General features: G+C 41.8%; 1 protein-coding gene across 1 annotated transcript in view; it reads left to right on the top strand.

Annotated features, from left to right (window-relative positions):
* The first annotated feature begins 3,004 nt into the window (after nt 1-3,004).
* Nucleotides 3,005-24,273, top strand: part of OLFM4 (olfactomedin 4) — a 183,496-nt gene continuing 162,227 nt past the window's right edge. Inside the window, exon 1 of the mRNA XM_063618801.1 lies at nt 3,005-3,544. The gene's annotated coding sequence lies outside the window, so the exon portion shown is untranslated. The remainder of the gene's footprint in view (nt 3,545-24,273) is intronic.

The following is a 24,273-nucleotide window of genomic DNA, read 5'->3' as shown; positions in this document are numbered from 1 at the left end:
ACAGCTGCTGGACCTGGCTTCACATCCTGGCACAGGCTCTCACTTACTAGTTGGCCTTGGGCATGTTGCTCAACCCCTCTGCACCTTAGTTTTTTCTTTATGGAAGGGTGATAGTGATACTGCTGACTCGCCAGGGATGCTGTAAGGAATGGATGTGATAATGTGCACAAATGGCCAACACAGCATCTGACCAAGAATAAATTCTCAGAACATATGAAATGACAGAAGAGACCTCATTGGTCCTATGCATGTCAGACATTTGGCCTGAGTGAGACAGCTTGCTGAACACTGGGCACTCTGAGTCTATCCAGGTTGGATTAAACTGTAGGACCAGAAAAACTTCCATTGTGAAGGCTTTCCTGGTTTCCTAACTTCATGTGTTCACCTTCTGGAACTCAGGTCAAATGATGCCTCCACTGAAATCTTCCAGTTTTCCCTGGCTCCCATGGCTAGGTTAGAGCCCTCACCATGCACTCTCAGGACCCTGTAGACCTTACTTTGTTGCTCTGGCCTCAGCAGCTGGTGTCTATGATTATGGGATGATTTGATTAATGCCTGTCTCCCTGACCAGGCTGTACATCCTGAGAAGGCAGTGTCTATTTTTCTTACTATTGTATCCTTAGCAGCCAGCAGAGTACCTGGCACATAATACGTGCTCAATAAATATTTGTTAAATCAATGAGTAAATGAAGTCAGTGTCCCTCTGGTTCCATTTATATTGGTGCTGTCTGCTCTCTCAGATCAATTTACGTAACTATTTTCCTAACATGACCAGTTCTGCCCTTTGCCTCCAGCTTCATGAGTCTCTGTGGGGTAAGGGTGGAGGGTCTTTACCTTGGTGAGCTCAAAAACATCTGATTGTGGTGGCAGGAGGCTGACCAGAGGTTTCCAGAAGGCGTAGGGTCAAAAGGCTGGGAAGCTGTGAGACAGCAAGAGAATATTGCTTTATAGATGGGCTGCTGCATAACTCTCTGCTTTCAAAGGCTTCAGGCTAATCAGAATTTCAAAGGACACTTTCAAATGTAATAGGATTCTACCTGCAAGAGTGATGAGTGAGGCACTGGAGCTGTTTATTTCTCTAGTTTCTATTCTAGGCTTGTATCAAAGATAGCTGGGGTCTTCTGATTTTATTTTCATTCATGCACAAAATGGAAAAATCTAATGCAATGGCAGGATGGCAGTGATGGCAAGGCCACAAAGAAATAGTGCAACCAGCTTCTTGCCTCGGTTATTCTGGGAAACAGGATCACGGCGAGTGAGCAGCACAGTGCCATTCTTAGCCCATTGTCGAGATAATGGGATGCCATCATTTACACGGGTCCTAGGAAACAGGGGACAAATTTCCTCTTTCCTTCTTCATAACAGCCTTAGCCATTCTTCCTGGGTTAGACAGATCCTCAAACAAACAGAATGTCATGTACAAAGTGTTAAGAATCCGCTTTGAAGTTAAAATGACTAGCATGAACACTTTACATTGTTTTTATAACTGTTGCTTTTGACCATAGTAGTCTTGGGGAAAATTGTGTAGAAGAAAAAAATGAAACAACCAAAACAATCCTTTCTCAAAATCGCGGCGGGGGAGGGAGGGGAGTATGCAAGTACAGGGAAAGCATGCAAGTACATATGGTATTTAAAAAGATCTGCACCTGCTTTTCTCAGACCAGCTGGCAGACTATTCACAGAAAAGTACTGTTCTTTCTGGAAATACTCAGGACTGAAAGCATCTGCAAAGGAGTCGACAGAAGCTTTCTCAGATTGATTGCACGAAGATGGTACCAACCATCATTTTAGAAATTTGAACTGAATTAGAACAGGTACTGTTTTAAAGCTGTGGTTTTGAGGTTTTGACACCCTGTAAGTTTTACATATGCCCAAGAAATGGCAGAAGCAGCATACATCTGCTTTGCACATAAAATTGTCATTTCCATATCTAGTTGCTTTATAACCAGATTCTTGGTGCTACTTTGAGATGCAGTGGAACAAGAGTTTTTATCAGCCCCACCTGAACAACAGAGACATTGGGCAACAGCTGGGAGGTGGCATGTGCAGCTCTTTAAGTTTGATCCCATCCTCTTGGGCCTCTGAGCCCAGCATTCAGAGAATTAATTCTTTGCACGGGGCCTCTGCGTGACCTGCCCCTAACCCCTTGATCATCCTGGAGCCTGCATCCTTGATTCTGGTTCTTGAAGTCTAACCTCTTGGAGACAGTTACTGAAATTTAATGGAAATCCTGTGAACAGAGTGATGTATTTGGGCCAGATTGATAGCTATCTTAAAAAGCTGTGCCTGGGCATGATTCCTTAGAAACTGCATTTAGTTTCTCACAGAGCACATGAACCGAAAGGGTGCAAATACCCAATTCTGCTATTTAAAACCACCCAGGGCTCTCGCTGTGCCTTTTGTTGAGTGAAATTGCATTATCTAATGAACAATCAATGTTCAGTTGACACCTGAGGGTCCAAATAGCTAATCCTGAACTAAATTTACTGATTTGTTCTCTGTTTCTAATCTTTACCATTGTTGAGCTTGTTCTCCTAATGTTGAGCCCCTCTTGAGGCCCTGACTCTCAGCCCACGAGTTTCAGCCCAGAACACCTGCGGGCTCTGGAACCATAGCTGTTATAGTTTAGAAGTAATGGAAGCTATGCTGACTATTGGACCCACTTGTGACTTTAATTCACCTACCTCCTTTATTTTTTCTCATTCATTCTTTTTTTTCACTCACTCAAAACAAACTTATTTGTGAGGGACTCTGCAGGTGCTGAGCCCGAGGACTCTGTCCCGGCCCCGAGGAGTTTGTGGGCATTGTCAATCCCAGGATGCGGTGGTAACTCACCCAGACTTTGGGCTTTCACTCTCTGGATCTCAGATATTGGAGTAGACCATGCCTCTGATTTCTCATAGCCTGTAAATGCAGGGTAAAGGCCTGGCTCTCCTGGTATGAAAGTTTCCCCACGTATTTGGTGATGTAGCACTGCACGGCAGTGGCTAAGTCTAATGTGTTGATTCTGTATTACAGAAGAGAATGCCTTTCATCTTTTCACCTCGTAGAAGTCCAGCATGGTATGTCAGAGCACCTGGAGGGAAAGGACCATATTTTATTCATTGCTTTCTCAGCTTCTGGCACAAAGCCTAGCATGTAGTAGGAGCTTTCAAAACGAATAGAGTGTGAACGGATATATCTGCTCAAAGTGTGTATCTTCCTCCAGGATCAGTGAGGTCATTTTCCCAGATAAAGAGAAACTTTATACTTCCAGTGCATAGTTCAGCTTCTGAAATGGAGACAAGACAAGAGAGAATGACCCATCACCTCCCCATGAATGCAGCCAAACTGGATGTGATAAGATGTGGCACCACCCAGCAGAGCTCATCTTCTCTGTCCTGCAGAATGTTGTTGATGAGGCATGGACCCTTACTGAAGGTGTGACTTGGCAGAAAGGGGCTGTGCCCAGAGACCAGAAGTTTGGGGACCAAAATAATGCAACCACTTCCCTTCTACACATCCCTTCCTGGAACTGGGATTTCAACTGTTCGACAAATCGCAGGTGAGCTTCTGTTCTGATTATTGGGGATGTAATAGTAAGCCAAGCAGACAGAGTTCCAGCCTTCCTGGAGCATTTCATAGAGCATTCATGTGCCGATGTGGGAGTGTGTGTATGATCAATAAATGCAATCAGTGCTTACAGAGTACGTTAGACAGTGACACATGGTATGGAGAGACATGAAGCAGGGAAGGGGGTAGAGGATGCTGGGATGGGGATGATTTTAAACAGGGTTGCAGGGAAGCCTAGTTGTAAAGGTGATGTTGGAGGAAAAGATCTAAACCTGGTAAGGGAATGAGCCACGTGGATTTTGCTGGGAAGAGTATTACAGAGGGAACAGGGTCTATAAAACCTCAGGCAGGTTGTGTCTGGTGTGGTCAAAGAACAGTAAGGAGACCAATGTGGCTGGAGGTGGGGGGCGTGGATGAGGGACACAGATCAGGTGGTGCCTTTTAAGAAAGGGGAGGAGCTAAACATCAGCCACGTGTTTCTCTTTCCTCCACACTTACCAAATTCCTTCACTTTGTTTGAGGGTCTACATAGGTCAGTCATTAGGGAATCTGAATCAAAATCTTCCAGAAATGTAAAACAAGTAGTCATTGGCTCAAGATTGAATTAGAATGCTGAGATTGCTCTGTTCTGAGTCTCCTGCTGTATCTGTTAGGGTTGGGGAGGGAAGCTTGGCACTCTAAAATTAGGCAGCTTGAGGAGTTTAATAAAGGTGTTATTTACAATGATCCAGGCAGAGTGTAGGGAGTGCCAGAGGGATGGTGCAGTGTCCAAGGGATTAGCAGCACCAGGAGCTGTTGCCACTCCCAGGCCTGAGGGAACAGAAAGAGGGAGGAGTACCTGGAGCCAGTGAGGCCAGCTGTCTGGAGAGGCCCATCTCGCAGGAGCAGTGACCTTTGGCTGAGGGTATTGTCAGCCCATGGTGACCCCTAGGGAGAGAGCTGAAGTAATAAGCCAAAAACGCATTCTCTTCTCTCCCTCTGTCCTCCCGCTAGTGCTGCCCATGAGCTGACTTCAACTAGAAACTGGAGGGCAGGGGAGCTCATTGATGTGGTGGGCATGGGCCAAACTTCTGGATTATGGAACCTGCTAGCAAGAATGGACAGTGGATCTGAAGGAGTGACTGGAAGGCATCTGACAGAGGCGTGCAGGCTAGAGAGAAGCGGGGCACATGAGACCAAGCAGAAAGTGAGACTCAGAAATGGCAGCCTCTTTGTGTAAGCAAGGTGGCTAGTCCCAGGTTGCTGCATTGAAGCTGAGCAGCCTGAGGACATCTCACTGCTACCCGGAGAGGACCACCCATTCTTAGTTATCAGTCTGTTGTCCAATGAGTGATCACATTTGGAGCAATGGTCATCTATGCAGTTAGACTGTGCCCAATACCCCATCTGCCCCAAATTTATGAATGACACCAGCACATTTACAGGTGCCCACAGATGGGAGGGCAGGGTACTTGGACCTCTTGAAGGTTATGATGGCATGAAGGCAGAGCCTTATCTCTGGCCAAAGTGGGACCACGCTCAGCCCATTTAGCCAGGACTGCAGCTGACTGTGCTGTTTCAGTTAACTTAATATAACCAGGAGCATTCCTGGGCAGGATGGCAGAGCCTCAGCTGCAGCTCCTGGAGGATTTAGATTTCTCTGCCTTCAATGTCCAATGAGAAATTGGACAATGTCTCATCATTTGTGGATTTAGGTGTTTTTTTTTTTTTTTTGGTTATAGAGCTGACTGCAATTGATGATATGGATGAGTGGAATCTCTCAAATTTCATTATATTTCAGATTGACCCCAAGGCCTTACCATGCCCTGCTGGGCCTTGTGGAAACCGGCTCCTGCTCACTGCACCACCTTCATTTGGTGGCACTCTCTTTTGGCACCCTAGCCACGCTAGAGCTATCTTCCAAGGACCCAAATGGCCACATTTCTTTCCACCTTTTGGTCTGGCCCCTCCAATTTCCTCTGCCTCTCTTCCTTTAACCATTTTGCTCCTTACGTTCTACTCAGCTCAAAATCATGCCTCATAGAAGCCCTCCCTGACACTCCGGACTGGGCTGAGTCATCACTTGCATGCTTTCATAGTATCTTTCCCATCTAACACTTCTCACATTTGTAATTAAATTGTTCATTGACTAATTAGTTGTTTCATGTCTGCTGTCCCTGCCCACATTTGAGTATAAGCTCTATATTTTGCCGCTGTCCAATGCCTGTGCATAGAAAGCACTTTATAAATATTTAAGGGAATTATTGACCAAAAGGAAAAAATAAGTTAGGAGTGGGTATACACATATTGCACAGAAAAGAAATACAAGGAGTCATAGATTGGAAAGGACATACCTGTCCACCCTCTCCTCACCTCAGTCTTTCTGGGTGCTGGGAGAGAGGGCAAGTTAGAGGCAGCGGTCAGAAGCAGTGAAAGAAAAGGGAGCATGGAGATGGGAGAGTGACCAATTGACTGCCCCGACACCTAGGGACGATGAAGAAAAGCAGCTGTCAGATGTATCAGCACTGACCTAAAGCTCTTTAGCAAAAGAAAATCCACTCAGGCAATATTATCAGAAGAAAACTTTAAAAATGTGGGAGTAGTAAACTTCCCACTCTGCTGGCTGATTTGCAAAGGTCCAGGCTCGAGGCTTGACACGATAACAGGTTCAGGCTATCAAAAATTATTTTAACTAGTGTCCTGACACGTGGAGAATTCAAGAGCCAGCAAAATCAAGTGGGCTATTTGTAAGATGTTTATAGCTCTCTGGTCCATCAGGTCAACAAACACATCAAGGCATCAATATACTGTTATTAGAATTCACCAGCCCCAAATTATAGTCAGGGACAGTGAATAAAATGGCACGACTAAAGCCTAAATCTTTATTTCATGATGGCAGATTTATGTGTGTAGGATGAGATGGTCTCTGTGAAGGGGTTCACATTACAAACTTGGGCCTGACAGGGTCTAAGAAATAATGGTTGGCCCCAGAGGAGGATGGAGTTAAAGTTTATAGGGAACTCAGATAAATGATTTAGGGACCCATGAGAATGACGAGAAAGAGACTGGTGAAATAGGTGAGGAGCAGAGGGAGAAGGGAGAGAGGTTGTTGGGGGAGGGAGGGAAGTAGACAAGAGACAAATTTGACTGATAGGTACTGGCCATTGCAAGTTCTTCATTCTGTCTTCAAGTTTTGAGTTAATACTGACTAATCACGATAACATTATTCCTTTCTGGTGATGTTGATCAGCTAAAGGGCTTAGCTTCTAAGAATTGATGAAGATCCCCTCTATTCCTTTTCACTGTGCTGGCTTTCAGGACTGCTCCATTTTCTGCTGACTTTCTGTTATGCTCCTGTTTTCCCCAAACCTGTGGTAGAAAATGCCATAATTTACAATAGTTGGTATGATAACATATAATAGATAAAAAGATAACATACCATGCAATATGCATCTTTTTCTTTTCTTAAATAGCATTTTTTGTTACTGCATTAACACATTATAGTAAAACATAATTCAAGATAGGACATGCAGTAGAATACATGACAATATGCAGTAAAATATAAAAATTAAAGCATATTCTTATACGCTATATGTATCTCTCTCAGATACTAGGGTGAAAGGAGGTTCTAGTAAGTTGAAGATTGTAGCAAATTGAAAGTTAGAATCAGGCCTGGTCATATACATTAGCAAAATAGGCAGTCATCTGTGCTAGATGACTTAAGGGGGTGGGTCTGAAGTCTTTTTAGGAATCGTTAGTAAAATTCAAATACCCTGGAGAGGAGTCACACTCTCTGTTTTTGTTAGGTGATTTTATAGTTGTCAGGTGTTCTTGTTAGGTGATTTTTTTTTTTGTAGTTGTCAGGTGTCAGTCAATATGGTACCCTTCCCACTTCTCACTTCCTACTTCAAACCTGAAAATTCAAACTCCCTATTTCTCACTTCACAAATTAATAATCTTACAACAGTATAATTCCATTTTTCTCTCTCCCAGCCTTTGTTCTATTTGTCATGTCTTTAACTTCAACATAAATTGTAAATCCCACCTCACAGTATTACTACTTGTGCTTCGAGTAGTTTTCTTGAAGGAAATTATGAGATGAAACAAAGCTAGTGTTTTATGTTTACCCACTTATTTACCAATTTTGGTGCTCTTCCTTCCTTCTTGTTCCGTCCGGTATCATTTCCAAGCCTGAGGAACAGTCTCTGGCTTTTTTTTTTTTTTTTTTTGGAGACAGGGTCTTGCTCTGTTGCCCAGGCTGGAGGTGCAATCTTGCCTCACTGCAACCTTCACCTCCAGGGCTCAAGCAATCCTCCCACTTTAGCTGCCTGAGTAGCTGGGACCACAGCTGTGCACCACCATGCCTGGCTAATTTCTTTGTATTTTTGGTAGAGATGGGGTTTTGCCACATCGTCCAAGCTGGTCTCAAACTCCTAGACTCAAGCAATCTGCCCACCTCAGCCTCCAAAAGTGCTGGGATTACAGGCATTAGCCATCACACCCGGCATGACATTTCTTTTAGTGCAAGTCTGCTTGCCACAAATTCTCTCAGCCTTTTTTGTCTGAAAATGTCTTTTTTTACTTTTGTTTTTAAAGGATATTTTTGCTGGATATAAAATTCTGGATTGACAGTTTTTTTTTTTCTTTCCAATGTTTTAAAGATGTGATTCCTTTGACTTCTGGCCTTCATTCTTTTTTATTTATTTTTTTTTTGTTCTCAGAGAACTTTGTTCTGAAATTTTTTTTTTTACTTTTTATTTATTTATTTTTATTCTTTTTCCTTTCCTTCTCTTCCTCCTCCTTCTTTTTAAAGTTCCCCCTTTTCTGATGATAACTCAACCATCATTTGTATTATTGTTCCCCTGTATGTGATGTCTGTTTTCCTCTGGTTATTTCCAAAATTTTCCCCTTACTGTTGGCTTTCAACAGTTTGACAAGGAAGCACTAGTATTCTTTGTATTTATTCTGCTTGAGATTCACTGAGATTCGTGAATCTATAAGCTAAGGTTTTTCACCAAATGTGAGACATTTTCAGCTATTCTTTCTGGTTAAACACCCTTGTGTGATTTTTTTTTTGGGCCTGACCAAATTCAAAAGGCTTTGTATAGTAGGTCTCATGGAGAAAGCTGCCCTCTTCACACAGACTTGGCACACAGATAGTGCATTGCAGTCTCTGAAGGGAGCTAAAGTCAAGGACTCAGGTCCCCCTCTCCAGTCAGGCTCATATTTCTTTTCTTTCTTTCTGTTTTTTTTTTTTTTTTTTTTTTTTTGAGAAGGTCTGGCTTTATTGCTCAGGCTGGAGTGCAGTGGTGAGTGCTCTCAGCTCACTGCAATCTCCACCTCCTGGGCTCAAGCCATCCACCCACCACAGCCTCCAAAGTAACTGGGACTACAGATGTGCGTGCACCACCACACCCAGCTAATTTTTGTACTTTTTGTAGAGATGGGTTTTTGCCATGTTGCCCAGGCTGGTCTTGAACTTGGGGGCTCAAGCAACCCCACCCACCTTGGCCTTCCAAAGTGCTGAGATTACAGGTATGAGCCACTGCACCTGGCCTACTGTGACCCAACACCCGGCAATTCTCTACTCTAGCCCTTCCCCCTGCCCCTCCTCCTGATCCCCTGGTTCATAAAACTGCTGGGGGCTTTTATTTGAGGCTCTGTCTATAGTGAGACCTTCTCTACATCTGCTCTGCCTCAGCTGAGCCTCAACAGATACACCATTCCAAGAGAAGAATGAAACAAAGGGGAGTCAATGTTTTCCTGTTTTAGCGTTTTGCATATATCTTCTCAGTAAATGATTAAAGACTTAACTCTTTCATTTTTGGCTCGTTGCTTTAATTGGCTCCAATGCCTAAGTACTCAGCTCTGTCTCACAGCTCATCTGTTTGCTCATATAATTTTCCTGGTCTATTATCACCTTCTTCTCCTTATGGGACTCCAATTACATATGTTTGACTGTTGGATATTGTCCTTAGGTCTTTGAGGCTTTATTCGTTTTTATCCAATCTCTTTGTCTCTTCTTTAGATAGGATAATGTTTGTTGATTCATATTTAAATTCACTGAATTTTTCTTCTGCCACTTTTATTTTGCTGAAAGCCCATGTGGTAAATTTTTCATTTCAGTTATTGTACTTTTCATTCTAGTGTTTCTATTTTTTAGTGGTTTCCATTTTCTCTGCTGAAAGCTTGTATCTTTTCATTCATTAAGATCACATTTTCAAAGCTGGGCATGTACCTGTAGTTCTAGCTACTAGGGAGCCAAGGCAGAAGAATTATTTGAGGCTAGGAGTTCAAGATCAGCCTGGGCAACATAGCAAAATCCTATCTCTAAAAAAAATTCTTTTAAAAAAAGTCTAGTTTTCACAGCTTGCCAGGAATAAAAGGAAAAAAAAAAAATCTACCCCAACAAACCAAAAAACAGGAAACCCAGAAAGATTGAATTTTCCTTTAATAATTTGAACATATTTTAATTATTTGAATATGTTTATAATAGCTTCTTTGTCTGATACATTACATATGTGGAACACTTCCAGGTCGGTTTATACTATCTGCTTTATCTGTTTATTATGCATTATATTTCACGTGTGTATGCGTGTGTGTATGTGTGCATGTGTCAATTTTGGTTGTATACTGCATATTGTGATAAATCATTGTAGACACTGAATTTTGTGATATTTCTCCATTTATTTTTGTTTTTGTGGGTAGTGGAATGACTAATAGATCACACTGAACTTGCATAAGCTTGGTTGTATGCTTTCTTAGGAAGTGCCATGGAAATTCCAAGGTGTTTTCAAAGCCCTTTAAACTCATGGGACTCGATCTCCAATCTGTTTTTTCTGGCATGTTGATCCTGTGAAAGCTTGGTTTTAAACTTTGGTAGGGTCTGTTTTAAGCATTGCTCTGGGATGTGATTCTTACTCTCTAGTAGTGGCATTTCTGTTGTCTCGGCTGGATACTTGGGCTGTGAACAAGGTGTTGCTGAGGTCTTTCCCCTCCTGCAGAGCTGGAACTCCAACATCCCCCAACAAAGCTTATTTATCCTCTGGTATCTCTGTTCTGCTCTCAATCCCAGAGTAAGCCACATTCTGAGCAGCCTTATCTAAACGTTCCCTACATATATACCATTCAGTCCTTGGCTAAGCCCTTGTGGAGATCCCCACATTGACTTCTGGAGATCTCTCTGTGTAGCTCCCTCAATTTTGTGCCCTGCCTCATAGATTCCACCCACTTCGACTGCCTCAAGCTATGATCTCTGCCTACTTAGCTCACCAGGGCTGTTGTGCTCTGCTTGGACTCCTGCTTACTACCATACAGTTGAGAAATTGTCCCCTGGTGTAAAGATGGGATCTCAGCCTGTCAATTTCCTATCTCTCAAGAAATCAGTTTTGTGAGTTTGTATGTTATGTGTGAGAACAGTTTCCTCATATGTTATGTCTAATGTCAAGTTTCTTTTAGTAGGAGGGTTAGTCTAATGTCAGTAATGGGAAATAGAGGTCTCCACCATGGATTCTTGAATAAGGGATAATAAGAGGATATTGATGAATAATGATAAAAACTGCTTAACACAAGATGGCTTGTAGCTTAGGGTCAGGACACTGAGTAGGAGGTATTTTCAGTTTTCTTTTCTTTTCTTTTTTTTTTTTTTTGGTTGAGATGGAGTCTCGCTCTCTCGCTCAGGCTGGAGTGTGGTGGCGCAATCTCGGCTCACTACAAGCTCCGCCTCCCGGGTTCATGCCATTCTCCTGCCTCAGCCTCCTGAGTAGCTGGGACTACAGGCGCCCGCCACCACACCCAGCTAATTTTGTTTTGTATTTTTAGTAGAGATGGGGTTTCACCATATTAGCCAGGATGGTCTTGATCTCCTGACCTCGTGATCTGCCCGCCTTGGCCTCCCAAAATGGTGGGATTACCGGCGTGAGTCACCGCGCCCGGCTGGTATTTTCAGTTTTCTAAGCTGAGAACTAAGATCAGGATGGAGTTTGCAGAAATACAAACAAACAAGAGGGAAACACCATGAAAGAAAAATAACTATTGTGAGTTATTGATAAATTAGATGCGAAGGATGAAGAAGAAGGTTAAAAATGGTGCCAGAAATGCTTTACAAATGAGCTCTTATCTTTGGAGATACGTACTGAAATATTTATGGATGGAATGATATAATGTCTGGGATTTGATTCAAAATAATCCTATGTAGGGAAGAAGATGGTGGGGAGGGTGGGTTATTGGTGAGAGAAGACTGGCCATGAGATGATTGTTGTTGAGGTTAGGTTATGAGTACACAAGAATGCATTACACTTTTTTCCCCTACTTTGCATATGCTTGATATCTTCAAATTAAAAACTTCTTAAGGCAAAAAAAGTATCATGGTTGTAAATCTGGGTGATGGACTGTTGGTGAAGTTGGGAAGGGTACCCAGTTTTGAAGTAGGAGAAAAGGTATAAGCCAGTGGCAGTTTGTTAATTCTACAGCAAGTTTTTATGTAAAATTTTTTTTAAAAATGATTGGCTTAAGCTAGCTCATTTTGTTTCTTTAGAGGTGTCATTAAGTGCAGATGTATTTGATTATCTGCTTGAAGACGCGAGTCATACAGAACATGCTGAACCAACACTGTGGCATCCATGCTGTTCACTTATCCAACTCCGTATTTAGTGCTGGCTGCTTATATTAGCTGATGAAGCCCTGTGTGGTCTGGGTCCAGAATATAGTAGACAGCTTTGATCAGACTCTGGCACACATCTCCCTGAGTGGTTCTGGGAATGATTTCTGGAGGCATTTTGCCGTACTTCCCCTTTCTGTACTGCCTCCCCAGTCAGCTGCACATGCCTGCAGCATCCCTGAATCTTGTTGCACTCACTGGCTTCCTTCCAACTATGGACTCCATAATTGAGCCCAAGAGAGGGGCCTGTTCCCACAGCCTAAGGAATTTCAGAAGTAGAGAGACTTTTCTACAAGTTAAGCAAAAAATAATAAATAAATAAATAAATAAATAAATAAATAAATAAATAAAAAGAAAGAAGGAAAGAGAACAAAACCACTATCATTTTCCTCTTTTAGTCTTCACTTCCTTTTCCCATTCCTTCAAGAAATCCTTTCGGGTGCCTCCATGAGACAAGTTTTGTGTTAGGGATTGATTAGGGTTTCAAAGGTGATCAAGAGGCTGGCTCTTATTCAAGAATCTTCTGCAGTTTGTAGGGGAAGAAAGACAGCAAGCTAAGAGGGTATTTATGTGTGCCATGCTAAATGTCTGTATGGGGCCCAGTGGGGCACAAAAAAGGAGGGGACAATCATTACTATTTTCTCTACTCTTGGGTTTGGATTATAATACTGTCCTTGCTACTTATGCATAATCTAAAGCCTCTTTGAATCTCAGTTTTCTCATTTTTGGACAAGACTAAAAATACCTACTTACAGCTTTTATGGGTATCAAATTAAAAAATGACCAAAAGGATGTTTGCAAACTATAGATGTTGATGATGATGATAATGACGATGATGCTGATTACCTTTCCTTCTTCCAACCCACACCAGTGATCACTATAGTCCCTGCTTTTGACAGGTCAGATGATCATTGTCACCTGCACACTCAGCTATGTTAAGCTGCGGGATGCAGCCATTTCCAAGGAAGATTCATAAGTAAGAAGAAATTTCATTTTCCATTTAGGTAATAAATCTTCCCATTGACTTTTAAAAGTGTAGAGTGAAAATGTCCTTTTTGTCTGTTTAATACCAACCACCACCTTAACATTTGTTTTTCTGTACAGTTTAAAAAGTACTTCTAAAGTCATAAATCATCAGTGCTTCATAATAACCCTTTGACTTAGTAGAATAGATTCCATTTTGACCCTCATTTACAGATGTGGAAAATAAGGCCCAGAGAAGTTAAATAATTTGCCCAAGGCACATTGCTAGTAGTGGCAGAGCCGATGCCTGAATTCTGGTCTTCTCTTTCCTAATCTTTAAAATCATCAGCTTTTCCCTGTAAGTATCTATAGCATGCAGAGCTCTTCTTTGATGTCTTTTTAAAAAGCTTTGAACATTTTTTAATCTTTAAGAAATTATCCATATTTTGACATACCGTGGATGTCTGAAACTCCCCAGCCCCTAATGCAGTAACAATAAATCAAACAAACAAATAACCATCCCCATTGTTTTGTAGATTATTTCCGCAGGAGGCAGATGTTTACTTTTTACAAATGAAAGCTCATTGTTGTCAGGAACATTTAAGAGGCTTAACCTGTCTCCTCTGGCATATGGCACTGGCTTTTCATGATGAAACTGGTTGTGTGCAGCAGCAGACGAAATTGCAAGCCTCTCTCTGAAACTTCATCAGTTGCTGTTGCAGAACGTTACTGCTTTCTTAGGCGGGGGCTTGTCTGGGCCTCTTCCACCGTGAATGGAAAAAAAAAAGGCAGTTTCCTTTGGTAGAAAATACTCATATTTAATGGGTATGATGTCATGAATTATTTAACCAGCTTAATTTTAAAGCCGAACCAAAAGAACACAGAGTGAAGAATGACCTTGAGACTCTTGAAAAATGGGAATGTTGACTGTGTGCCTGCAGACTCCAAGATGGATTTCTACTTTAGTTTATATTTATGCAACTGTGAAACTTGGTCCCTTGTTCCCAGAGAAATCCTTTGTGCAGCCATGTGGAGAAAGTTATTACATTTTAGTGCAGAAGAGCTGCAAAGTTCCGTTCCTCATGTCTCATGAAAGCTAGAGAGGTAGCGAAATTTGTGCTGGGGGAGTGGGGGCACAGCCCTGAGGAATGAGATGTAGAGTCTCTCAGAAGATGAAAGGAAACAGACATTGTTTTTATTCAGCAAAGAGCCTAGCATTAGGTTCTTAGAAGGACTTATGCATAATCCGGTGTCAGTCCTGTTAGGTGCTCACTTGCTTCTGATTTGAGGTGAATAAAGGAAAAGAAGGTGCAGAAGGATGAAGATCTGCCAGCCCCACTGTAGCCCAGGAACATGACAGGCCCAGAGCAATTCCACCCTAATAAGGAGCCATCCACGGAGAGCGGGAGAACACATGATACAGAAGAGGGTCTTTCAAAGCTTTGAGTTTGGCTGCTCCAGGCTCATTTCCTGGTCAACAGGTTGCTGGACAAAATCATGGAAACTAATGGTGGAATGAGGTGTTCTTGATTCTTTCAATGCTGTGATGCCAAGCTGTGTCTGCACCCACAAAGGCATGTGACTCGACTCTCCTCCTCTTTCTTCTTTGTTACATGAGTTCCATTAAAAGTCTCTGTAGAAAGGAAAGGAGTGTGAGTGGGGAGGGTGGAAGAACCAGTATTTATCGAGAGTCTGGTAAATGCTTGGCTCTATCTTAGGTATGATTCATGAATGTCTGTGTGGTATTGTCCCCATTTTACAGGGGAAGAAACAGGCTCAGTGTATAAGATTTTCAACATCACACAGTCATTAGCAGAGCTGGACTTTATTTGAATCTGGATCTGTCTGACCTTGGAAGTTTATGCGAATTCACCATTCTTATTATGAGGCTCTTAATGATTGGTCTGATCGAATTTCTACTTTCTTTCTTATTGTTTGTGTGTTTGTTTGAACTCGTTGGCCCTCATGTGCTGGATGTCTATTTGTCCTTCCAGATCTATTCTCTATTCTTCTCCCCTCTGCCTTGTGTTTGGCAGACTGACCTCTAATGACTACTTCATCAGGTATTCATATCCCCAGTTTTCTCTCTGTTCTGGTTCTCTACCGAATGCCACAGCTCCTGCCAGGTGGCCCTCTCCTTGCAGTGCCCTCAGGGTTTTAATAATTGTTCCCTCCCTTTACCCTTTTGGCTTTGGGGGAGTAACAGCTTCCTGCTGTTGCTAGTTCCCGGGGACTGCACTATCCCTTGTGCTTTCACCAAACACTGCCCACACGTCTGTAAATTAGCCACTTTATTAAGATAATTGGATTGCCCAATTTGAGTTTGCCATTTGTTATGTCTGGGACCTTAGCTGATACAGGTATGTATCACCTTAGTAATGTCATAGCTGCTGTCTTGATTTTGCATCTATTAGTGACTATTTTTATTAGACAGAGTGATGATTTTTGTCCTTTTTTGTTTGTTTGTTTTTCTTAAGGATCTCCTAAATATAAGTTCCAGAAGAACTTTTTTTTTTTTTTTTTTAGATATCCTTTTGCCTTACTACTTGTTCTCTGAACTGAGTATGGAAGACCAGAGGAAGCCAATTGCCATTATTATTTTCTAAGATAGAGGGATTTTTTTTTTGGCTTCCAGAGCAGAAGTTATTCTTGTATTAGCATTTCTTTGCAAAACAGTCTGTTGGATTGTCTTGAGAAAAAATGCAGGTTTTCTAACCTTCCAGGGAAAAATCATTATTTCTCTAAAAAGGAAGAGAAATAATGAAATTATGCTCAGTAAGTAACACTGAGGATAATAAAGGTGGTGGGGGGAGGCAGAAGATTTAGAATCAAGGTCAGTTTTTTCTTTTGTTGGATTGCAGCAAGCATTTAATGGTAATAAAATCTTTTTTCTGTATAATACATTTTATATTAAAACTGCAGGCATTTAAATGAGGGATTTTATGTCTGTACAGTCTTTATTGAGCATGAAGGATTAAAAAAATGGTTTTGGTTTTTTTATTTCTTGAGACATTTTTGAGGTTTGAAAAGCTACTCCATGCCTCTTGGGCTCATAGAAGTGAGGATGCAGGGCTGGGAGGTGGCCAGGGCTGCTCACACAGTTCCTTGCTTATGCTATTTAACCTTGGACCCTTGTTATTCTGGGCTTCTGTGTCTCCTGAATAAATAGTAAATCTTTCCTGATGATGTGGCAGGTTTACGATGTGGATTCATGCCCATTTTCAGAGAAGCACGAGAGAGCCTTTAATGCATTTTCCCTTCTTTTACTGGTGATTTAGCCAAAGCCTGTGTCTGTCAGTGGGAATAAGGTGGGGGGTCCAGCAGATATTTGGTTCTGTTACATCCTCCTTTTGGTAAAGGGCAGATTCTGGGGCTGCAGTGGTCAGTGACGCAGATGAGCAGTCTTATGGTTCCAAGACAAAAGAGTGTTGATGATGATGTTATTTCATAGATTAGCTTGAAATGGATTCATTCTTCTGTTGAAGGTTTATTGGCTCATGTTTTCATTAGGGCTTTGTCTTTAATATTGAGAAATTTGTGATCTGGTCCTGATGCTTGGATATCAAAATAAGATATCTAGACCTAGATAGGTCCTCCTTTTACCATGGACTTTTACTATGTGCAGTGTGGAAGTTTGCTAGACTGGTTTTAAGGCTGTTCATTTTGGGCATTTTGGAAGTGCTTTCAGAAGCATGTTGATGCTACATGTATTAGAAAGAAAAACTCAACTCACAAGACAACATCTTTTATTCTTGGTCATTGCTGATATTCATGCTTGAACTGTTGGATTTGGACTATTCTTGGTCATGAGTATAGTCTAGAGAAAAAAAAATCCAGTAGGCTTATAGTCTAGGAGTATTTGAAATATACATTCATTTAGAAAATTATCTGCCAAGGGAAGTGGATTATTGTTGGTGGGGATCTGACCTATAGCAGGAGATGCGTCGTAATCTATAAATATCTGCTGTTTGAGTTAGGAGGCATTAATTGAAGATGGCAGGCTCCACATTTTACATCTTAGATTGCTAGGGCTGCATTTCCCATTGGGTGTTTTGCAAAGCCCCTTAAAATCTGAATATCCCTAGTACGTTGACCTGATCTGACTTTAGCCACAAGTTTACACTTTAAAAATCGCCCCAAAGCTGGCATAGAGGAGAGAGCATTTACTTAAACAACTATTTTATCCCCCTACAATGTCATGCAGATCTAAGTCTTTTCTGTATTTTTCCACTATAATGGTAGCATATGGCCTATTGTTACCATCAGATATCCTTGTGGGAAGCAAGAGGTGCATGGGTGAATGGAGAGTGATGTTGTTGAGTAAAAAGCTGTTGGTTTGAGCCCTGGAACTAAATTTTTCTGCAGTTTCATTTTTTCAAGAGCTCAAACCTTTCAGGAAGTTTCAGCTGATATGCTTTGACTTTTAGTTTTGATAATACCACCTAATGTTTACTCAGGGCTTTTGAAAATTGGTTAGGAGGACTTTTCTCTGGAGGGAAAAATGTGGACAGTCTTAGTTTACTTACGGAAGTTGTTGACTGATAGAGAAAATTGATGACAGTTCCTTATGTCACAAAGTCAAGACCTTTGGCTCTGAAAGTCTGCATTCCTGCAAATCTTAGGAAAGACCCATGAAAAGGAAGAAAGCAAAAAAAAAATGAGAGAAAGAGGGCTGAAGATGACTTAGAAAACAAAAACTCCTAGGCCTGGGAGATAATCTCCTCATTAGAAGAAAAATTGGATTCAAATAATGGATTCTTATTACATGAGACAGAAGAAAGAATATGATCTCACTGAGGAGATACGAGAGCACACACACTTGCTTACACAAACACACACACAGAGGAAAGAAGGAATGCACAGGCGGGAGCGCGTCAATGTGCTTTATAATTCTGGATTTGTTTTTGGGGTTTGGAATTAATTAGATACCATGTTGAATTCCAAATGTGATAATTAGGCAAATTAATGCTGCAGTGAAGTTATTAATGAGGCAAAATATGCTAATATGCTTTTGATAAAGAGCTCTTCTTCTGCCTTACCAAGAAATTGGCAAATGTCTTTTATTTGGGGCCAGACAGCTTATCTCAAGTGATTTACTAAAAAGGTTCTCGGCCGTATGCTGTGAACAAATGTTGTAAATAGGGGTTAATGTCTAAATTTTTGATATGTGTCAGTCCTGTTGCGGTGCAGCAAGTCCTGTGATGGTCTTTGCCTGGCTTGCCCAGAGAGGCCAAGGGCTCTTCTGTGCCCTCTAATGCGAGGATGAATGTGGCAAGCCCTGACACTCATGGATTTTGTTCCTAGTAACACTAGTGGGAAGTGGGTGATTGTTGGTGGGGATCTGACCTACAGCAGGGGATGCCTCGTAGGTCAGATGGCCACCACCGGCATTCAACATGGGACTGGCTGCCAACCACCAATGTGCTTCTTTCTTTTTAGCAGACTTGGTGTCTCCTTTGGTTTTCAGATGTTCAAAACTCCTAGCCCAGAATCATTAGGGAACACATTTAGTGGTTTGAAAGTGACACAGCAGAATTTCTCTTTCCGATCTTAACTCTGCTATTCAGATCTCACTGTGCATCAGGAGCTCCTGCTGAAACTAAGCAGAGGCACCATCTACCCAGAAAAAGTTGGTCATTAAAAACAAAATTTATGAAAATATGAAAAGAACTTTCCCCGTGAGCATATGATTATTTTAGTCCTTTTAATTACATACTCCACCAGGGCACAGCCTGTATAATTTTGATTCGTTCAGATATAGTATTTGCTAAGTTCCACTCTGTCCCCCAGGTAGGACAGTTTTGACTTTTGTTAATCTGAGAAGTGAAGACCACGGTTTGAGTAGAGCAGAAGGTGGTCAGTGCTTGGCTAGTGAGTTCTGTTGAGGTGTGTCCTACAGCAGAAAAGAGACCACCCATCAATTGCAAAGCAGTACAGAGAGGAATTGGATCTGTTAGGAATGACTTTGACTGCAAGTCACAGAAAACCTTACTTCAGGAAATAATGAGTATTTTTTTTCCATACAGTAGACCAGGGTAGGTGATCTGCAGTTGAAATATGTCTCAACCATATTATCAGGGCTCTGTCCACCTTTCCATGGTATCATCTCAGCAGGTGGCTTTTGTCTTTGTGGGTACAAGATGGCTGCTGCACCTTCAGGCATGGCATCTGTGTTTTAGGCAGGAAGATGAATGAAGGCTTGGTGTTTCTTTTCTGAAAAGCTTTCCTGGAAGCCCCATACAGTGACCTCTATTTATATCTCATGGGTCAGAATTGAGTCAGGTAGCCACTCCTAACTGGAAGGTGGGTAGATGAGGTTGGACTAGCTGGCTAACAGTGTTTGTTATAGTTCTCTTCTTGGGCACTGTTATCCTGGTATCTGTGGTTGTGTCTTTGGCTGACTATCAGTTGTGTCTTCGGCTGACTATCACTCCAGGGTGGTTATCTGAAAATTTGGCTACCTGGACAAATCTGGTGTGAAACAGAAGTTTGGGTAAGAAAGCCATTTTACTCTCCCCAGCAGAAGGCATTGTAGTGTGGTGAATAAACTTATGGACTTCAGGTTGAGCTACGTGACTTGGGACATGTGACTTTACTTTGAACTCTCTGATCCTTTGTGCATTGGAGACCATTCCAGGAATTATTGTAGGAAGTAACTGGGATAACAAATATAAAGCATCTAACATATTTAGCTCAATAGTAAGTGGTAGCTGTCAAGGTGGTGAATTAAATTCAGATTATATTTATGATGAGCTAATGTGTGATAGATGTGTAATAGGAAATAAATGGTTACCCATTTTCCTTTACCTTTTAAGACAGTGGATTCTGGTAGGTGGAGGTGTCTTTTTGTTAAAAGGCTTGATGGCAGGGAGGATGTAAGTTTGAATTGATGAAGTCTGTATGCAAATATGGAGAGATTGAGAAATGTGGGAAGGAGAAGAACAGGGGTGAAAGGTGGAACCCTGGAGGGGCAAATGCTGGACAGGGATGGTGATGAAGGAAAGAGGACCCAGTGGCTGTCAGGCTGGGGAGGGAGATTCATGGGGATATTTGACATGGAGCTGTGCTCTGTGTGATGTAAACCCCTCCTCTGACTCACTGCAAAACCTTCGGGAAATCATGTCTGAAGAATGCTTTGGAGTAAGAGGGTCTTTTGGTGAATGTGAAGAAGTAGTAAGTCTCGCCTCAACGTTGGTGTGAAGTTACAGCTGATATACAGTTTCCAGAATGTTCATTTCACATAAGTATCACTGTTACTGGAAAGGGGTCCTGATCCAAATCCTAAGAGAGGGTTCTTGGATCTTACACAAGAAAGAATTTGGGGCAAGCCCACAGAGTAAAGTGAAAGCAAGTTTATTAGAGAAGTGGAGAAACAAAAGAATGGCTGCTCCATAGGCAGAGCAGCCCTGACGACTGTTGGTTGGCTATTTTTATGGTTATTTCTTGAACATATGCTAAACAAGGGGCAGATTACTCAAGAGTTTTCTGGGAAAGGGGCAGGGATTTCCTGGAACTAAGGATTCCTCTTCCTTTAGACCACATAGAGTAACTTCTAGACTTTGCCATGGCATTTCTAAACAGTCATGGTGCTGGTGGGAGTTTCCTTTAGCATGCTAATGCATTATATTAGCATATAATGAGCAGTAAGGATGACCAGAAGTCACATCTGCAGTCATCTTGGATTTGGTGGGTTTTGGCTGGCTTCTTTACCGAATCCTGTTTTATTAGCAGGGTCTTTGTGACCTGTACCTTGTGATCTCCTAGCTCAGCCTGTTACTAAGAATGCCTAACCTCCTTAGGAGGCAGCCCAGCAGGTCTCAGCCTCATTTTACCCAGCCCCTATTCAAGATGGAAGTGCTCTGGTTCTAACACCTCTGATATCACTCCTACATAATTTAGATTTAAAGGTACTGCTAACACAGGCCACACAAAATACATGTGGAGAATGCTCATGTGAATTCAGCGTTAGGCTCTCTGAGAAGGAGTAAATGACATTTAAGTTGTGGGTCAGATTCTCCTTCCATTCCCCTCAGGAGAGGGTACCCTAAAGTGAGATGGGAACATAGGACTCTGTTTCCCTAACTAGGCCTTGGTTCCTTTGTATGATGAAATCATGTGTGTGATTTTAGCATTTTAAGATAAAATACTTATTTTTTTGAAGAACATACTTCTAAACAAAAGCCAATTACTATATTTGGTGCTCAATTGGAAAATAGAAACCATCAATCTGTTTCAAAGCTGGAGGAAAAGCTGGCTGCTTTGAATTTATTGAATGATGGCACAGTACTCTATTTTTATAAGTAAATTAAGAGTTTTTCAAGGGTAATTGTGAATATACAATTGGCTGTCACTTCATGGGCCAATTTTAGAACTTAACCCTTGAGTCAAATATGACTTCACTGGATATTAACAAGCAACAAACACATTCATATGTAGGTGGTGTGAATCAGAGACCATAAATTCAGGTTTTTAAGAGATGGAACTACTCTGTTACCTCCATCACTCCAGAATCTCTCATTTGAATTTTTGTTGCACCAAGAGGCAGAAACTTAATTTAAATGAATTCAGAGTCTCCTCTCCCTTTCCTGGGAAAGGGGCCACGCTTGGGCTGGTGAGTGGACGGGCTTTGTGTCCTTTCACAGAAGGCGGTTGGGGGGGGTCTCTGGTTCTGAGTCGCCCTGTGTCCACACACACTTGCTAAGACATCCTTGTTCTTAGGTGGTGACCAGTCATTTGTCCACCTGGATCACACCTGGGAATATGTGCCAACCATGTCTTCTCCCAGCCTGGCTCTCTCTTTGCTTTCCTGACACATGCTCATGACTGTTGCTCCCTGGTCATTCTGGGGCCACAGGAAACTCACAAGACCTTCTAGCTTCACACCTAACCCAGCATGCCTCCTCTCCTACTCCCATCCTCAGCTAATGGTGGGGACATGGTGCCAGATCTTTGGGCTCTCTGGGCATGCACAAAGCAGGCCTGGCATTCTTTGGGCATAACTGGCATGGGTTGATTTGGGCAGGAGCAGGGGCAGGGAATGAGCCCTTTTCAGAGGCTTAGTAGTTTCTAAACCTCTTATTCTTTTTTTCCTTTCCTCATTTGGGACAAACTTTATCTGGCTCTCAGGAACAGGAAAAACTGGCTCCGACTGATCACATTTTATTCCAAATCTTTTGTTTATGCCCCAAGTCCTAGGCTTTTGAAACTCAAAACTCTTTTCTCTCAAAATATTGCTCTCATTTTCTTCTGTGTCAGGTCTTCCCCGAGGAGACAAAAACAGAATTCTCATCTGCCTGAGTGGCGGAAAGTATTGCAATTATGGGAAATACTGGCGAACATCAGTTAATGTTTCAAATGATTACCTATGACTGACTAATATTCAGGATAAAGAACCACAAGTGCTGTGCAGTGGTCCCTGAGGGCACCTCTGTTTGCCTTCCTGCCTGCCCCAACCACCATCTTGGTTTATGCCTTCAAGAAATTGAGGGTAACTTGGCTGTTACAGGGTGCTGGCCAGACACGGCACTTCTTGAGGGCAAGAGGCAGACATTTTCCTCCTTTTACAAACTGGTAAAAACCTTCCCTCAAGAGGTCACAACAGTACCCTGCTCACCTATAGGTAAGCAAATTACACTTCTTACTTATGGGTTGCTGACAGTTCTTTTAATATATTCAGAAACACTAAGCGCTAAAAATTTGGCATCCTAGGTAGATAATTTAGGTAAAATCATTAGTGGGAACCAGGTAAACCTAATTGTTTGAGGTGCTACGTTTTTACCTCTGAGCCCTCTGAACTCTGAAAAGCCCTTCAGAGCTGGGAGATGACCTTAATGTGTCATGGAAAGACTCACATTCATTAGGAATTTGAAGAGGTTGGCAGTGGCTCATGCCTGTAATCTCAGCACTTTGGGAGGCAGAGGCAGGTGGATCACCTGAGGTCAGGAGTTTGAGACCAGCCTGGCCAGCGTGGAGAAACCCCGTCTCTACTAAAAATAACAAAAATTAGCTGCGTGTGGTGGCACGCCTATAATCCCAGCAACTCACAAGGCTGAGGCAGGTGAATTGCTTGAACCCAGGAGGCAGAGGTTGTAGTGAGCCTAGATCGCACCGTTGCACTCCAGTCTGGGAAACAGGAGTGAAACTCTGTCTCAAAAAAAAAAAAAAGAATTTGAAGAGGTGAAGAGGTTTAGTGGATAACAGAAGAAGTACCCATAACAATATGTTCCAGCATTATAACTGGGAGAGAAAATGAGGAGATTTGGTGGACATGGGATGCTCCCCCGTCCCTCAAATTTGCCATGTCAAAGAAAAACCAAGGCCTTAAAAACTTTTAATTTTAACACTTTTATTGTGGTTAAACATGCTTAACATAAAACTTATCGTTTTAACCACGTTGAAGTGTGTATTTCAGCAGCATTAATTTCATGGTATTGTGTGACCATCACCATTTTCTATCTCTAGAAATTTTTCAGCATCCCATATTGAAACTCTATACCCATTAAATAGTAACTCACCCTTTCCTCTACTCCAAGCCACTAAACCTCTATTCTACTTTCTGTCTTTATGTATTTGCCTTTTCTAGGTGCCTCATAAGTGGGATCATACAATATTTGGCCTTTTCTCTATGGCTTATTTTACTTGGCATAATGTTTTCAAGGTTCATCCACATTGTACCATGTATCAGAATTTCCTTCCTTCTTTTTTTATAAGGCTTTCTTCCTTTTATAAGGCTAATATTCCATTGTATGTATATGCCACACTTTGCTTATCTATTCATATTGGTGATGTTTGGGTTGTTTCTACCTTTTGCTCTTGGGTAGATGGGCATATACACAGAAGGAATTATTGGATCATATAGTAATTCCGTGTTTAAAGTTTTGAGGATCCACCATATTGTTATCCATGGTGGTATTACCATTTCACATTCCCACTAACAATGCACAAGAGTTCCAATTTCTCCACATCCTCACCGATACTTGCCACTTTCTGTTCATTTGATAGTAGTCATCCTAATGGGTGTGAAGTAGTATCTTGTAGTTTTGATTTGCATTTCCCTAATGAATAGCGATGTTGAGCATCTTTCAGGTATGTATTGGCCATCTGTATGTCTTTGGAGAAAT

This window comes from Symphalangus syndactylus, chromosome 15 (assembly GCF_028878055.3).
Source record: "Symphalangus syndactylus isolate Jambi chromosome 15, NHGRI_mSymSyn1-v2.1_pri, whole genome shotgun sequence".
Classification (NCBI taxonomy): Eukaryota; Metazoa; Chordata; class Mammalia; order Primates; family Hylobatidae; genus Symphalangus; species Symphalangus syndactylus.
The sequence above is the reverse complement of the archived record's forward strand: the minus strand, read 5'-3'. Positions and strand labels throughout refer to the sequence as shown.